Raw genomic sequence first — 5,451 nt, 5'->3', positions numbered from 1 at the left:
TCCCTCTCCCTCTCCCTCTCTCTCTCTCTCTCCCTCTCCCTCAAAAGACATCTGACGTCCCTCAGAGAGCAATGGTCCTCCTGAAACTAAAAAGGAAACAAACGCAGAAGATGAAGGGCTCTACTCTGTACAATGTGGGTCGAGGGCTCCTGAGTTTCTCCTTCGAGATAGCCCAGCACGGCCAATCCTACCCAGTCAACCGCTGGCAAGTAACTGGTAAGACTCTACACTCCAGCTCTGCCAAGGAGGAGGGGGAGGGAGAGGGGTGGGGGAGAGGGGAGGTCACATATATCATAACCTTGGGAGTTAGGAAAAGAAACTTGTTAGGGGCAAAAACATCTTTCTGTAGTTGGTGTGCTTAAGTTTTGCAGTCAGTTTCGCGAAGGCCTAACGTTTTTTGATCCTCTAATGAGGCTTTGCTGCCCCCACGTGGTACAAAGACTGCCCAGACACTTCGTAAAGAGACAGTACTATTTTTCTAGGCTTTTATGGTCTTTGTACTCTTTTCTTCCTCCATTAATTTACTTTACATCCTGATCACAGCCTCCCCGTCTCCTCCCAGAACGCCCCTCACACAGCTCCTCCTCCCCAACTTCTCCTCTGAGAAGAGGGAGACCCCATCTGGGTATCACCCCACCCTGGCACATCAAGTCACTGCAGGACTAGGCATATCCTCCGCCATCGAGGCTAGACAAGACAGGCCAACTGGGGAAACAGGAGCCACAGAAAGGCAGCAACACAGGTAGGCAACAGGGTCAGGGACAGCCACCCTCCCTCAGCTCCAGCTGTTGGGGGACCCACATGAAGAACAATTGCACATTTGCTACATGTGTAGGGGTGGGGGTCCGGAGACAGAGGATGGGGAGTTTGGGGTGGGTGGTGGGGACCTAGGTCCAGCTTGCATATGCTGTTTGGTTGGTAGTTCAGTCTCGGGGAGCCCCCGAGGGTCCAGGTTAGTTGACTCTGTTGGTCTTCCTGTGGAGTTCCCATCCCCTCCAGGTCCCTCAATCCTTCCCCCGACTTTTCCACAAGACAATCTGAGCTCCTTCTAATGTTCGGCTGTGGGTCTCTGCATCTATTTTGGTCAGCTGCCGTGGGGAGCCTCTCATAGGAAAAATATGCTAGACTTCTGTCTACAAGCATAAGAGAACATTCTATCTAGCCCATGGGGTGGATCTCAAGTTGGAGCAGTCATTGGTTGGCCAATCCCTCAGTTTCTGCTCCATCTTTGTCCCTGCACTCCTTGTAGGCAGGGCAAGTCTTGGGTCAGATGGAGCAACCGATGGAGGCTGTGCTGCTGGTGACTACAGTAATCATCCGGCAGACTTTTCTCTGAGGGAATAAAGCTTGAGTTACTGGGGTTAGCACTCCCTGTGGCCATTGAGAAACTCTCTGAACTCTCTTAAACTCTTCGGGGTTTGGCAAGAGGGAGAAGAGAAAAAGGGGGGAATCTCTCACACACGCGCACACACACACACACACACACAAACTCACAAAGTGGATAAAGAAGCTCCAACAACTTCACACATATACATACATGCATACATACATATATACATACATACAGATAGACAAACATATTGGATGGATGGAGCAAAGTTCCAACAAGCAGGCTCCAATCATTTTACACACACACACACACACACATACACACACACATGTATACTTACATACATATTTGGTGAATGGGGCAAACTCCAATGAGTTGACTCCAACTATTTTACACACACACACACACACACACACACACACACACATTTTGGGTGGAGCAAACTCCAAGGAGCTGTCTTCAACAAATTTCACATATGTATGTATATACACGATTTTGGGAATGCCAAGGGCTTTAAAAACAGACAATGCTCCTGTTTATACATCTAAGGCCTTTAAAAATTGGTGTTTAACTTTCAATATCTCACACTCCACTAGCATTCCCTACAACCCCCAGGGGAAGGCTATTATGAAGAGAGTACATCAAACCTTAAAGACTCAAATATTTAAGCTACAAAATGGAGATGATGTCTACTCTCCCCCTTAGCTTTACCAGTGCTGGCCGCTGTCCTTAACATGACTTCAGTTACCAGCTCCACACTTGGCTCGTCTCGGTTTGCCCTCGGCTGTTGAAGCCAGTCTTCCACATCCAATTTTCTAGAAAACACCAAACTGCTTTCCAGAGTGATTGTACAAGTTCGCACTCCCACCAGCAACGGAGGAGTGTCCCTCTTGCTGCACATCCTCGCCGTCATGTGCTGCTGCTTTGTGCTCTTGTACAGCTAAAGGAGCCACAGGAAACCTTCTGAGGAAGAGACAAATTAACCAGCAGCTGACTGGCTCTCCCAGTCCTGACCATCTCTCTCTGGGTCAGTTACAAAGGGAGAAAGTAATCATAGATCAAACAGATGTGTCCAAATAAAACTTTATACAGTTAGAGGTCAGATTTGAGTTGCAGACCTTCCTTGATTTGGGATTAAAAAAAAAAAGATTTATTTTATGTGTACAAATGTTTTGTCTGCATGCAGGTCTGAACACCATGTGTATCCTTGATACCTAGTGGACGTTAAAGAGAGTGTCAGATCCCTGAAAATTGGAGTTGTGGATATTTGTGAGTCACCATGTGGATGCTGGGAACATGCTCTTTTTTTTTTACACCCCCCCCTCAACACAGGGTTTCTCTGTGTAGCCCTGGCTGCCCTGGAACTCACTCTGTAGACCCGGCTGGCCTCAAACTCAGAAATCCGCCTGCCTCTGCCTCCCAAATGCTGGGATTAAAGGTGTGCACCACCACTGCCTGGCCTCGGAACCTGTTCTTAAATACTTGGCTACCTCTTCATCTCCCAGAGACAAGATTTTAAAATGTTAGGTGCCTAAAATCTTTGCTATGGGGCCAGATCAATGACCTGTTATGAAACTTGACCAAGGATTCTATTGTGAGAGTGTTAGTTCAAATACTAGAATTCTACTTTGTAATTGTAGCTGGCATTTATTGGTTTTATATACCAATACTAAGCTAAGTGCTTTCCAGATACTTTGTCACTTACCTGACTCTATGGAATAGGTACCATGATTCTGTTCGTTTTACATATCTAGAGGGTAAGATGAAGTAACATATTTAAGGTAAGTCCTTGTTAACAGGAAGGAAAATAGTTCAAACCCAGATAATAGGCCCCATCTTCTTGTTCTTATTTTAACTGGAAACACTTCAGTGAAGACCCTGGTCTGCTTGAGCATGACAAACATGGCTCTGGCAGGCCTTGCCCTTCTCCCCATTCCCTCTGCTGCAATAAAACCAGTTGGATTATATTCCTAAAGCTACTCACTAAGGTCTAGCTTCTCACTGGCCACTTCCTTCTCCTGAGATTTACTACCAAGGTCCAGCTATCAAAGTATTGAATGAAGTACAGCAACTAAAAGCCCCCTTTGGCTTGTGAAGTTCTAGCTTGGAACTTGCTGCAGTAGGGTAGTTGTCCTCAAACTCCCCGAAGTCCTTTCCCTCTGCCAGCTGAGTGCTAGGATAGAAGGCTTGTGCCACCACTCCTGGCTGTACTCTTTCTTTTGAAAAGTAGGACAGTGAAGAGAACAATCTGTACTTCTTTTAATTTTCATGTTACGGGTTTGCCTCCTATAGGACATTGCAGTGACCAAAGATTATGTAAAAACAAGTATAGGAGCCGGGCGGTGGTGGTGCATGCCTTTAATCCCAGCACTTGGGAGGCAGAGGCAGGCGGATTTCTGAGTTTGAGGCCAGCCGGGTCTACAGAGTGAGTTCCAGGACAGCCATGGCTACACAGAGAAAACCTGTCTTGAAAAATCAAAAACCAAAACCAAAACCAAAACCAAAACCAAAACCAAAAAACCCAAAAACAAGTATAGGTTTTTAAGAAAGGATCTTAAAAGACTCACATGTTAATATTTATTATTAGCAAAAAATAAAGTTACAATGTAATGCCATGAGTATTGTGAACATAAACTAGAGAGATAGGACATATTAATCCTTTCCCTATTCATATATTGTCCTTACATTTCCCACTTGGTTGAGAAAGACCTACTTTCCCCCTAATAGCTAGGTTAAACAACTTCCATTTAAATACAACGGTAACTTAGGTAACTTCACAGTTTATCTTTTGAGAAAGAACCTGAAAAATTGGGTCTGATCATTAATTCAACCAACTGGAAGTTTGTTGCTCAAGTGTGTGTGTGTGTGTGTGTGTGTGTGTGTGTGTGTGTGTGGTGCTGGCCAGTAAGCCCTAGGGATGAGCCTGTGTCCACAGCCCCAGTGAGGCCCCATTGACACCACCATAACCCCAATAACCCTTGACTTTCATGTGGAGGTTGAGAGATGATGAAGTTCTTTCCAAGTGTCTTTCATAGAGTAAGCATTTCCACAGCCACCAGTTGCTGCTTTCTATTGAAATGAGGAATAAAAGACTTATGGGTCCTTTGCTTTAAAGTGGCTAATGCTTTAAGAAATCTCGTTTACGATTTTTCTCAATCAAAATTTGAAAGACGAAATTTTTGGTGGAACTAGCATGCTTTTTATTCCAAAGAATTAAAATGAGAGACCATTTCAGCTAAAATCCTTATGGAGTTTTGAGCAGTTGGTGGTTTATTAATAGGACCCGAGTCTCTTGCATCATTGATTCCCTCCAGACTTCTGGGTGCAAGTATTCAAGAGTATCACATGAGCAGAGATCTACATGCATGAAAGCCTCATTAATTTTTTACTGGTAACGTGAGATGAGAAGGCTCAGTGCTGACCAGCTGTATTTTGAACTCAACTACAGGCATTAATTATGTATACATGGAAAATTATTTGGAACAATTATAGGCTGTTAGACCTTTGCTTCCTGTTATAATTCTAGATAAATTAGAGTATGATTATAACCAATTATGTTGTTTCAGCTATCATTCCCAAGTGACCCAAGCGACCCAAGTCTTATTCCATGATCCCTGGTGATAGTCTGTTTCACAATTCTAGTAAAAGTTATGTGGTTTGCTCTTAATGAACTTCTGTGCACAGTACTAGTTAGAAAAAAATGGAGACCCCTTCTAGTTATCTTAAAGGCCACTCTCTGAATAGATCTAGGCAGTTGGGATGCCTGAGTCAAAAGGACTGTTTCTTAAGCTAGGGACTGTTAACACGTCGGGAGCTTAAAGGAAACTGGAAGAAAAGAGACGAACTTGGAACTTCTCTTTCAATACAAAGGAAGTATGATATTTTCGCATCTGTCCTTCTAGAATTTGCTCGGATGATGGTGATGGAAAAACCTTTTAAGAATCTCTTCTACTTTGAGAATTCAGATATTTATTTACTTATTTTTTTCAGGCAGCATCTCTTGTAGTCCAGCTGACTACGAACCGAGGATGACCTTCACCTTCTGATCTTTCTTCTACCATCTACTCTGTGTTGGGATTACAGGCGTTAGCCACAGGTCTGGACAGAGAATTCTTTGTAAG

General features: G+C 44.1%; 1 long non-coding RNA gene across 1 annotated transcript; it reads left to right on the top strand.

The window, feature by feature from the left end:
- The first annotated feature begins 61 nt into the window (after nucleotides 1-61).
- Nucleotides 62-5,451, top strand: LOC116070220. Its single transcript, XR_004110310.1, has 2 exons — nucleotides 62-216; nucleotides 5,321-5,451. It is a non-coding gene; the product is annotated as an uncharacterized LOC116070220 (long non-coding RNA).

Source organism: Mastomys coucha, unplaced genomic scaffold (genome assembly GCF_008632895.1).
Source record: "Mastomys coucha isolate ucsf_1 unplaced genomic scaffold, UCSF_Mcou_1 pScaffold1, whole genome shotgun sequence".
Taxonomy (NCBI): domain Eukaryota; kingdom Metazoa; phylum Chordata; class Mammalia; order Rodentia; family Muridae; genus Mastomys; species Mastomys coucha.
Note: the sequence above shows the minus strand (reverse complement) of the source record. Positions and strands in the feature narration are given on the sequence as shown.